Raw genomic sequence first — 12,845 nt, forward strand, 5'->3', positions numbered from 1 at the left:
TGTCTTGTGGTAGCCTGAGGGACTTGCTCTCCCCAAACTTGCCCTGTGTGTAGAAGGCAGCTTACTGAGCTCTCTTACAGAATGCTGTGGGAGAGCAGTCAAGTTGTGCTGGCCTGGGCAGGCATTGCTGGCTGTAGGACATACAGTTCAGTGCCTAGACCATGAAGAAGCTATTTCCTAGGGAAGAAGGGACATTCATATCCTTGTAAATGGGGGAGTTCCTAGGGCCATGCACATGCCCAAAACAAGAGGCATGCACAGAAGAGACCAGGGGGGTCCCTATTTTTCAGCCTGGAGCTATTTTCCAAACTCATTGTATGGCTAAGCCCTGAAGAAGAGCACTCCACACAGGTCAGTCTGCAAAGACTAAGAAAGGTATTTCCTTTTGTTCCCTCTTCTTTGTCTTTGCTATTGTTGTTTTTAGCTCCTAGAATTCAAGGAAAGTTCTCTCATAACACTAGCTGGATACAAACTTAAGGAACAGATGACAAACTCAAAATTCCAGTGATAATGCACTAAACTATCAAAAATACCCAGGTTTCAACAAAAGATTGCAAAACATACAAAGAAACAGTAAGTGATTCCCTAGGCAAAGGAGAAGATTAAAATATTAGAAACCATCAATGAGGAAGATCAGATCTGGGATATTCCAGAAAAAGATTTTTCAAAATGATCCTAAATATGATTAAAGAGCTAAAGGCACACGGACAAAGAACTGAAGGAAATAAGGAAAACAATAGATAAACCCAAAGAGCATATCAATATAGAGATGGAAATTGTGAAAAGCAACCAAAACTGAAGACCACAGTAATAGAAATTAAAAATTCCCAATCTGCTGGGGTCTTACCAGCAGATTGGAGCTGGCAGAAGAAAGAATCAGTGAACTCGAGGATAAGACTATTGAAATCACCCAGTCTGAGTAGCAGAAAGAGAAAGAATGAAGAAAAGTGAACAGAACCTGAGGAACCTGTGAAACATCATCAAGCATACCAATATATGCATTGTGTGAGTTCTAGAATGTGAAGAGAGAGAGAAAGGGGCAGAGAGAATATTCGAAGACATAATGGCTGAAAACTTCCCAAATTTAATAAAAGACATGAATATGCACACCCAAGATGCTCAACAAAATCCAAACAGGATAAACACAAAAAGACCTACACCACATCACATTCTAATCAGACTGCCAAATGGCAAAGATAAAGAGAGAATTCTGAAAGCTGCAAGAAAGAAGCAATCTAGCACATACAAGGAAGCCTCAAAAAAAGAAAGTGATGATTTCTCATTGGAAATCAAGGAGACAAGAAAGCAGTAGAAAGACACATGTAAAGTACTAAAAGCAAAAAATTGTCAGCCTAGTATTCTGTATCTGGTAAAACTGATTTTCAAAAAAGGGGGACAAATTAAGACTTCCCAGATAAACAAAAGCTGAGGAGCTTTGTTACCATATACAAGCCCTACAAGAAATGCTAAAAGGAGTTCTTCAGAATAAAAGTAAAGGATACTAGACAGTTGACTAAAGCCACATGAATAAATAAAGATCTCCAGTAAGTATAATGACATGTGTAAATATAAATACCAGTACTATTGTATTTTGGATTTGTGATTCTACTTTTTACTTCCTACAAGATCTGAAAGACAAATGCATAAAATGTAAATATAGGTCAATGATTTTGGACTCATAATGTATGAATATGAAATTTGTGACAAGAACTGTATAAACATGGGGGGACAGTGGGGTATAAGAACATAGTTTATGTATGCTATTGGAATTGTTAAGCTGGTATTGAAGAAAATGAGATTGTTATGGATTTAGGATGTTAAATTTAAGCCCTATGGCAAACACAAAGAAAATATCAGAGAACATGCAAACTCATGGAGACAGAAAGTAGAGTACAGGTTACCAGGGGTATGGGATAGGGGCAATGGGGATTTAATGCAAAATGAGTGAAGGGTTTCTGTTTGGGGTGAAAGGAAGGTTCTAGTAATGGATGGTGGTGAGGGTACCACAACATTGTGAATGTGATTAATCCCACTGAATGGTGTGCTTGGGAGGGGGTGAGATGGAAAGATTTATGTTGTATATATTTTTCCAAGATGAAAACAGAGAAAGAAACTATAGAAATAATGACAATTAAATGCAATACATGATATTGGATGGGATCTAAGAATGGAGGAGAAAAGGTTCAAAAGGACATTATTGGGGCACTAAAAAAACTGAAATATAGAATGCAAAGTTTAAATCAATGTTAAATTTCTTAAACTCGATAACTGCACCTAAGATGATTACATAAGTGAAAATCCTTGTTTGTAGGAAATGTACATGGAAGTATGTGTTCAAGGACCATGATGTGTGCAACCTGCTCTCAAATGCTCAGGAAAGTAGATGATCCAGATAGATGGATGGATAGATAGATAGATAGATAGATAGATAGATAGATAGATAGATACAGAATGATACGGCAAAGGTGGCAAAACATTAAAATAGGTGGATCTGGGTATCTCAGGGTGGGGTATGTTGGATTTCTCTGTGTGGAGTATGTATTACATTTCCAACTGTTCTGTAAGTTTGAAATTATTTCAAAATAAAAAGTTTACAAAATTGGAGTGAAAGGTCAGATCTTGAGTGGGTTCAGGGACAGGAAGAGTTAGTTGGTACAATGCTCACTTGTTGGTTGCCACCCTAGCATGCATTCCCCCTTTCCTGACCCAGCAGCTCCTAATTTGCATCCGGGGATCCATGTGCCTCCAAGGAAGCTGAAACTACCTCCAGTTTAAGGGTTGGAATAAGAGACCAAAGATAATCCAATCAGTGCATTCCCTCACCTTCCCTATTGGCCTCAGTGATTGGATCCAAGATTAGCATGTGACCTAAGCAAGCAGATGCAATCAGAATGAACCTAAAGACATTAAAGGAGAATTCTGGAATACAAAAGCTCCTTTTTTTCTCTGCCTGGTGTTAAATGCAGACCTGAGCCTGGAATTGCAGGAGCCATTTTGCCACCATGAACGATGCCAACTTGAGAGCAATTGCCAACACAGAGGAGAGCAGAGCCGAGAAAATTACAGAGAAATTCAGGTAAAGTCATGATCAAAATACCCAAAGCCTGACTTTGTTACTGGACTTTTTCAGTTTGTGAGTCAATAAATTCCCTTTAAAAAGTCCATTGGAGCTAGGCTTTCTGACTCCTGTAACCTAAAATATCCTAAATGCTTCCATTGATTAATATTTTCTTGAAGGAAGTAGGCCTTGAAGGGGAATTTGAAAAGGAAAGAGATGTGATGTGGTCTTTGGGAAGTTGGGATCATTTCTTCCATCAAGATTTTTATATTTATAGTATTTTTGTATTTGTAAGGGAAAAAATAAATTGAATGTGTTCCCTGTGTCAGTTGAATGGTCATTTATAAGATTTCTCATCAATTGGCATCTCAAAGAGCACTTAATGAGATTTTGCCAGTTTAATTCCTGTGATGTTGTGGAACTGTATGTACCCCAGAAAAACATGTTCCTAAATTTAATCCATTCCTATGGCTGTGAATCCATTGTAAGTAGGACCCTTTGTTGAGGTTACTTCAGTTAATGTGTTACCCACCTCAAATAGAATAAGTCTTAATCCTATTATTAGAATCCTTTATAAGATAGTGAAATTAATTCAAACAGAGAGAGAGAAAGCCACAGGAAGCAAGAAGCTGAAATGGAACCTGGCAGAGAAGGGAGAGACCAGGAGATTCCGCCATGTGTCTTACCATGTAACAGAGGAACCAAGGATCACCACAGTCTTCAGGGGGAAAGCATCTCCTTGATGATGCCTTGATTTGGACATTTTCCCAGCCTCAAAACTGTGAGCAAATAAAATCCCATTGTTTAAGCCAACCCTCTGCATAGTATTTGCTTAACCAGCTTAGGAAACCAAAACAATACCCAACTTCCACCTCTGTCAATAAACTGCCACGAACTCCAAGGAAGGGCCTGTCATGTTAGACACATGGTCAGGCACTGCCCCAAAAGGTATTTCCTAAAGACCAAAATCTACTGTCTTCCTATTAGCATCCAGACACTGCTCCATGAGATCCAAGGGCACTTTCCCAGGCCACCGAACTAATGATTAATATAAATTCACCCACCATCTGATGAGCTGGTCTGAGAGTTTGCTTGGGAGATGTGTCCTTGGAATGGGAACTAGATCAGTGTAGCCTCCATTTTCAGCAAGATTCATGGGAAACAATCTCAAGGATGCTAAATATTTTGTGTAAAATGCATTAAATCTAAAATTCTCAGGCTCAGAGCAATTAATCTCTGTCTCGGCCAACCCAACAGCCTTAGACCCAATGAAGAAGATGGGAGCACTACAGCACTGGTTTTTGATTCCACAGGAAGGCAGGAGATTTGCACATCTCACCAGCCTGGTATCCATCAGGAACAGAGCCTGTTGGCTCCTGGCATTCCAGATACCTCTTCCTGTGTCCCTATAGTAAGCTTTCCCCTAGACTGGGGGATAAGGAGAGATAAAGTCTTCCTTCTGAAATGGAAATGATTTAAAACCAACACAGAATGGATCTAGTTAGGCTCCTCTAGGAATGGCGTCCTCTGGAGAGCCACAGCTGATAGTACCAGGGTTTCTACCAAATGAAATCAAGATTACCTATCCTCAAGTGATTGGAACACACCTATTCTAAATAAAATTACAATTGACTCAGTCACATTATGACATGTCTGGTAAAGCGATTATCACAAGATTTTTTTTAAAGAAAAAACAATTAAGAGACTACACATTTGTTAGCATTTGCCCAACACTTCCCAGAGTAACAAATGGGTTCTGATTCTTATAACTTATCCTTATTGTTTAGACTTCTATTTGAGCAGAATTACACCAACGCACTCTTCAAATAAAGTTAGAGTTCTATTTATAACAACAGAGACCAATTCTACCTAACTTATGCAACAACAACAAAAAAGAAGGACTTGTGGGAAGGCAACTGAAGTAGCTCACAGAACCAAACAACACTGCTTATCCAGGCCTCAGGAAGGAGAGGGGTCAGGCTGATCTGAGGCTCTCACTCAGCAACCCCAACTGGAGAACCTTTCCAGAGTCCTCCGAGAAGATGGCTCAGGTTCCACCATCCTTCTCTTTGTGCTTCTGCTCAAGTTTTAAGATCCACGGAGACACCAGTGTACAGCAGATGCCTATCACATGGGCCAGTCATTGAGGGTGGGCCTGGGCCCAGGGATTGGGAAGCTCTGATTGGCCAAGGCTGGGTCATGTGCTCCCTCATGTGACCTGGGGACACTGTAGTCTATGGAAGCTGAGGGTGAGCAGAAAATATTAATAATAAAGAGGAAGTTTCTCAGCAATCACCTCCTCTGTGAAACTTTTTTGACCCCAAGCAGTTCCCTACTTGGCTGGTGGAGCAATCTGTAAACCTTTGGATAGACTGAAGACAAAATTTTATTCAATAGAATTTCTCCAAATACGGGGATGGCGTTTGTTTGCAATGTGTTTGGTGCTGAAAGTGAGACCCCATGAGCTCATGAATGTGGGTTAGAACTAGTCTAAGGAGACAAGGAGAAGAATTTGTTTCTCTGGAGAGGAAGGAAAGTAATAGAGGGAGGAGTGGTCAGTTATCTATCAAGATGGCGGAACCCACTGAGAAGTGTCTATCCTGTGATCTCCTCACCACGCTCTCTCCATCCCCGTCTCCTACAAAGATGAAACTCATGAAATGCTTGAAGGGACTGGTTGGGAAACCAGTGAAGTGACACCTTAATATTGAGTGGAATTGAAGCAGCAGCCCTAGGTGGGATGCTGGGGAGAGAAATGCTTTAGTGTTGGGTAAACTGGTTTAATCCAGTGAGGGGAAACTTTCAGGAAGTAACGGGAGTCATGTGGGGAGGCTGTAAAAGTGAGGCTGGGGCAAGATTTAACCAAATCTTTGTGGAGTGGGGACAGGGATGAGATTTGGGGTGGGTCTGGGAACTGGCAGGGGACACCTGAAAACTAAGCACTTCTATTAGAGCAGTTACCATATTCTACACATAATATACACACGATATAACATGTAATGCTTTATGTTTCCCCCATGGAACCATGGGAACTTCATTTTAAGAATAAGACAGATGAATCTGGACCTGGCATTGTGGGATTGAGAATATCTTTTTGACCAAAAGGGGGATGCAAAATGAAATGAAATAAAGTTTCAGTGGCTGAGAGATTTCAAATGGAGTCGAGAGGTCACTCTGGTGGACATTCTTATGCACTATATAGATAATACCTCTTAGGTTTTAATGTATTGGAATAGCTAGAAGTAAATACCTGAAACTATCAAACTCCAACCCAGTAGTCTGCACTCCTGAAGACGATTGTATAACAATGTAGATTACAAGGGGTGACTGTGTGAATGAGAAAACCTTGTGGATTACACTCCCTTTATCTAGTGTATGGATGGATGAGTAGAAAAATGGGGACAAAACTAAATGAAAAATAGGGTGGTATGGGGGGGATGATTTGGGTGGTTTTTTTTTTTTCTGTTAATTTTTATTCTTATTCTGATTCTTTCTGATATAAGGAAAATGTTCAAAAACAGATTGGGTGATGAATGCATAACTATATGATGGTACTGTGAACAGTTGATTGTACACCATGGATGATTGTTTGGTATGTGAATATATTTCAATAAAACTGAATCAAATTTTAAAAAAAGAATAAGACAACATCCTATTGATCTTGGTATTATCTACTCCTTGTACAAGGCACAATAACTTGGACAAATGAATGAGTGAGTGAGTGAATGCACGTTGCATTAAAGTGTCCATTTATTTATTTGCAATGGGTAATAATTACATATTGGTGATAATCTTTTTCACTAGGCACTTCCTTCTGATGGGAATGTTCTCTCTCCAGACAAAATATAATGAGTGAGGAATGTGAACAAGGGGAATGTTTGTTCTCAGGGCTATTTCCAGCAAGCAAAGGTCACTGGATTATTATTATGTACAATATCTTTCTGCGTTTGTAAAGGATATTTATCTTTGAATCTCATTTTGATCCTTATAACAACCATGTGAGGTGGGTGACCTTTGAGCCTTGGCACTTTCTGGAAGGCCCCGCCCATCCCATGTGCTCAGCTCACTGGGGTCCATCTTCAAAACCAGTTCAACCGTTTCCTCCAGAAACCTTCTTCCCTTGCTCAGCCACCTGCAGATATGCTAAAAAAAAAAAAAAAAAAAAATACTGATTTTTAAATTACAGAAGCTAAAGTTTAAGGACCTGGTATGCACCAGGCATGGAGCACTTGACATGCTTTCTCTCACTTGCCAGTTGCCCACCCTCTGTATTCCAATGCTCTGTGCTTGGCTCTGTCATAACAGCCTCCAAGGAAACTGCAGATGGAAATCAGACAGTGATTCAAACAGGAGACGTGTCATGCAAAGAGTGATTAAACTATGCAGGGAAGAAACTAAGAAACGGTAAAAAGCACTCTAAAGGGTAGCTGAGGAAGAGACAAACATGGAAGGGGGGCCCCATCCCAAGGCTGAGGTTCAGACTCATTGGAGAAAGTGTGGTTATAGCTATTGGGTGGTGGAGACTTTCACTGAGTGCCTGGACCAGAGCTGATCCATGGTCATTGGGCAGATGGAACCAGCTCTCCAGGGCACAGGAGAGCCAAGGCCAGTGGGTGAGTGGACAGCGAGAGGCAGGGCGTTGGGAGCCGGCTCACTAGTAGGGGATCTCATAGCCCCGGTGCACGGTGCATCTAGCAGGAAACAACCTGCAGGGGAGCAGGCCGGCCAATGCTGGTGGGTGGCATGCAAGGGCAGTCAGGGTGTTCGAAGTCTGCTCACCAGCAGTGCATCACGCAGTTTGGGGTGCACAGTATCTGCATGGGAAGGACCATGGGAAATAGCCCTCTGGAATCTCCTGCACAAACACCCCGTCCTCCACGTCTCACACAGACAGTGGTGCCCAACTCCCTCTGCCTGGCCACCTGCCAGCCTTGGCTTGTCCCGTCCCAGAGGGCTGGTTCCAACTGCCCAGCAACCATGGACCAGCTCTGGCCCAGGCAACCCAGCAAAGTTCTCCATCTTCCAGAGGTGCAACCACATTCTCTCCAATGAAGTCTAAACCCAGCCTTGGGATAGGGGTGTCTCCTTCCAAGTCTGCCCTCTCCCAGGGACACTCTCTCAGCCCTAGGGCACCCTTTAGAGCTCTTTTTACATCCTCCTTGGTTTCCTAGGGCTGCCACAACTACAGACTTAAAACAACAGCAATTAATTGTCTCTCAGTTGTGAGGCTAGAAGTCCAAAGTCAAGGTGTTGGCAGGGCCGTGCACCCCCAGAAGTCTGTAGGGTCTGGAGGAGGGGGTGCCGGCAAGCCGCAGGCTTCAATCCTCAGTTGTCACCTGGCGTTCCCCTCTGAGTCTGTCCGTCTGTGCCCAATGTCCTCTCCTTACAAGGACTCCTGTCACCTCAGATCAGGGCCCACCTAATCTGGTTTGGTCTCAAGTAATGTATCTTCAAAGATCCTATTTCCAATAGGATCACATTCAAGGGACCTGGGTTTAGGCTTTGAACAGATCTGTTTGGGGGGCACAGTTCAATCCATGGCAACATCTTTATAGTCTCTTCCCTAGTCTCTTCACATTAAATTTCTGCTGTTCATTTCTGTCCCCAGGTTGGACCTAGACCAAAACAAGCTGCTACTTGAGGTGAGAGTTCAGGGTCAGGGAAGCTTTGAAAATGGTGGATGAAACGAAGTTCAGCAAGCTTCTAGACTCCAAGGCCACTGGGAGCCTCTAATGTGGCTTGCAGCACTAACCAAATCATAAAACCACAGGGTCTCTTTTCACAGAGCCCTGCAAGAGATGACTGTTCGGTTTGGAATATGCTCCCCCACAGCGAAACTTTATTCATAGAAACCAAGAGACAGAGCCTGCACGTTTGTGCACTTTTCATTTCTTTTTCATTTAGTGTAACTCTAGCTAAATCAGCTGGTAAACTATGTGCTCACCACATACTTTGTGCAAGATGCTATGCTACAGACCATGGGCAATCCAAACACAGGACAGCTAGCTGCCCTGCCTGTAGAAGCCTATGATCTGGAGGGAAAGCACACAAGGCTAAATACAAATACAAGTGTTAGGCAAGAGATGCCTCAAGACAGTATATAATTAATTATACAATGGGTGGATGGAGGATGCTCAGAAGTCAGGAGAGTGGTGGGTCACATATTTAGTTGCATTGAGGATGCAATGATTTATTAATTTCTATTTCCCTCCCTTCTTTAGCTGCCTTTTGTCTTAACGTCATCTCCTTGGAGCAGCTCTACTAAAGCAACACTTCATATTGGCTCATAATTTGAAAAGTGATCTTGTCTCGAGATCCTGTGTTTGTTCCACCAGATGTATTAAAGGGCCTACAAAGGCCCAGGCACAGCGCCAGGGCCAGGGTTACACAGAGGACCACAGTCTCTGGAGAAGACAGAGCAGGACTCTAAGAGCAAAGACGGAAGTGAGCAAAGATGAAGGTTGTGGGAGCATGGGATGGGGGGCAGGTGACTCTTATGTGAAATGCAGACTTAACCAAACCTACAAGACCGTGGGGTGCTTCTTTCATAAATCACTTTTTTAATTGCCAGGAATTAAAGCTCAGTTTGGGTCAAGTTCTACTACAACAGAATATTTGTCATAGAAATTAAGAGATAGAGCCTGCATATTTGTGAGGTTTCTGGTTCTTTTTCATTCGGTTTAACTCTAGTTGTGTAAAGGAGGGTTTCAGGGGAAGAACTGGCTGTGCGGTCCATGGTCAGGGAATCCCAGAGCCTAGCGGGAAGCTGGGATGTGTAAATGTCCCCTACAGAGAGAAAGTCAGGATGGCTTGTTTTTAGAAGGGGTCAAGGACTCTCCACAGTTCTGCATAGACTCCAGCATATAAATACCCAGCACAAATTGGACAACTCCTCTAAGACCTGGTAGGGGTGACCATTGAAATATGGATGGATAAACCTCAGGACAGGATGGAAAAAGCTCAGGACATGGCAGAAAAAGATATTTACGCCACCAACCATCAGCATTAGCAATATAACTAGACATACTGGAAAATTTAATGAAGTAAAGCCAACCAGCAGGACTATGTTGTCAAGTCTCCAATAAAAGTCATAAAGGTCAAATTAAGCCACATCATTTCAATGATATGGATTTCTGTGTTGCTTTCATGTGTGAACAAATCCTAAAGCTCCCTGGAGAGTATTACTACTATTGTAATTATTCTTTGCCTGGGTTGTGTGAAGCCCTGACAAGCACAGGCTCTGCTGCATTAAACTGCCAGAAGAGTCCAGACCAGCACTTGAAGAATTCATCTCTTTATAGCACAGACGGAGGCTGCTACCTCTTCCAGCCAGGCAGGACCTTCAATCCCACACCCCCTGCCTTGCAAACACACTTAGCACGGAGTTATATTAGAAGTCTAATTAGCAGAAGACAAAGTGGGAGCCCAGTTTGAGCTCAGGCTGTATCCCCTGCCGGGGCCAGATTTGTCTGAGCATGTGTTGGTGAGGTTTTTGTGTTGGTGAGGTTTTTGCGCGAAGGACCTAGGGCAGATCTCCTCCTAGAGGAAGATAAAGGCAGGGAAATAAGTTTGGCCCACACTTGGAACCTGAGTATCCAGAATTCCAAGCAGGAACCCTGAGGTTTACCCAAAGGCTGCTTAGGTCACATCCAAACCTCCAAACTCTAGTGATGGGCAGGGGAGCGGCATATGCTGATTGGCTTAAACCTGAAGCCGGACGTGGCCTGGCTTCCTCCGAAAGAATCTGAAGCTGTGTGGGAGAGGGATGAGCACCTGAACCAAACTCAGGGTATTGTCTGGAAGGGGGAAGGGAAAATGCTAGGTGGGCAGGCAGCCACTGTCCACTAGAGGTGCATCCTCCAGAGAAGCACAACCAAGAGGATATTTGTACATATATGACTTATTTTAAGGAATTGAGTCATGCAGTTGTTGGTGCTGGCAAGTCCAACTTCTGTAGGGCAGGGATGAAGTTTGAGTGCAAAATCTGAATAAGAGGCCAGCAGGCTGGAAACTGAGAGTGGAAAACTGGGTGTAGTCTTGAGGCAGAGTTTCCTCTCTCTCTCGAACCCTCAGTTCTTTGCCCTTAAGATCCCTAACTTATTAAGGGTAATCTCCTTTACTCAAAGTCTATAGATTGTAGATGCTAGTCCCATCTACAAAACTCTCCACAGCAATATCTAGGCCAGTGTTTGACCAAACAACTGTCATCTAGCCAAGCTGACCCATAAAATAAACTATCACCAGTAGAAAACTAACATTTAATGGACACTGGACACTACCAAATACTAGTTGCTCTGATGTATATCAGTGTAGCTAAACCCTTTATAAACTCCTCAAGGTGGAGATTATTGGGGAACTGAGGATCAGAGAGGTTAAGAAATTTGTATACTGTCACACAGCTGGCAAGAGGTTCAAAGCTAGGCCTCTGGGATTCTAAAGCCATATGATGTTTTCAGTAAGTCTTTGTCCAAAATATACTTTTATTTTCATTCAAGGTGAGCAGTGAGGAGGCTATTTGCCTGAAGGCTATTCCCTGTCACTTCCTGGTTGCATGACCTTGGCACGTGTGTCACACAGGTGGCTTGTTTTACCTCGGGACCTGTACATAGAAATTTGGCCGTGGTGCCCCTCCAGGCCAGTGTCCTGGGTTCTTGAACGATTGCATGGGATGTGTCAAGCTCCCACCCCCACCCCCATTTTTTCCCTAGTTCATCAGATTTAGTTACAATGTTGCTTGTTAGGATGGAGGGACCCAGAAGTCTCAATTCCACATCTATAAAACTAGGGACCTTGTATGAGTCAAAGTTGGCTATGTTAGTGGCAAAAAAGCAACACACCCAAAATCTCAGTGGCTGAAAGAGCTGGGTTTATTTCTCTCTGCCACATGTGCTCAGCAGGTCAGCTGGGGGATCTGCTCCGCATCCTTATTGTCACCCTGAGACCCAGGCTGCTGGGGCAGCCGCGATCTGGAACATGGTTGGTCTCTGTGTTGGAGAGAAGAGCAATGAAGATCTACCGTCTGGAAGGGACACACATCCCATCCACAGCCGTCACTGGCCAGAACCAGCCATGGCTCCTCCAGCCACCAGGGGGCGGGCAAGTGCAATCCTGAGAGCCAGTAGTAATGGCCCCCACAGAGCTGGACCAGCTCCTAGGTTTCCAGACAGGGTTCCGTGGGGGTTCCTCAGGACCACCGTGGGAAGCATGGGGAAGCCCAACATAATATAAATTATGTTATTATTTATATAAAGCTCAAACGACTATATGCATATTTCCATGAGGAAAAAAATGTGTTCTGTTCCTTTCAAAACTAAACCTGAGGCCCCTGCCAACCTAATATCCTGCACCAACCTGTCCCCAGTGAGCCCTGGTTGAACCTGTCCTAAGGCAGGCAAGAGACATCACCTTGGCTTCACCTTAGAATCACCTGGGAGCTTATAACAACCCAGTGCCCGGACCTTACGCCAGACCAGTGCAACCAGGACCTCTGAGCTTGGGGTCCAGACACAAGCAATTCTGTCGAGCACCCCAGATGATGCCTCATCGTACCCGGATTGAGGGTGGTTATTCCAGGCAGAGTCCTGAACCCTCTTGAAGCTTCTGGGGCTTTCTTTTCTCCCAGCGAGGGCCGGAGGAGAAGCCAGAGGTACGAGTTTTGCCTCCACCAAAGCAAAACGTGAGCTGAGCAAGGTTGGAGGTAATTTGATAACTACTCTGACTAATGATTCTAGCTCCTTCCCAGCAGTGGGGAGCTGAGAATAACCTGGCAAGTGGGATGTGGGCACGC

The sequence above is a fragment of the Choloepus didactylus genome, chromosome 1 (assembly GCF_015220235.1).
Source record: "Choloepus didactylus isolate mChoDid1 chromosome 1, mChoDid1.pri, whole genome shotgun sequence".
Taxonomy (NCBI): Eukaryota; Metazoa; Chordata; class Mammalia; order Pilosa; family Megalonychidae; genus Choloepus; species Choloepus didactylus.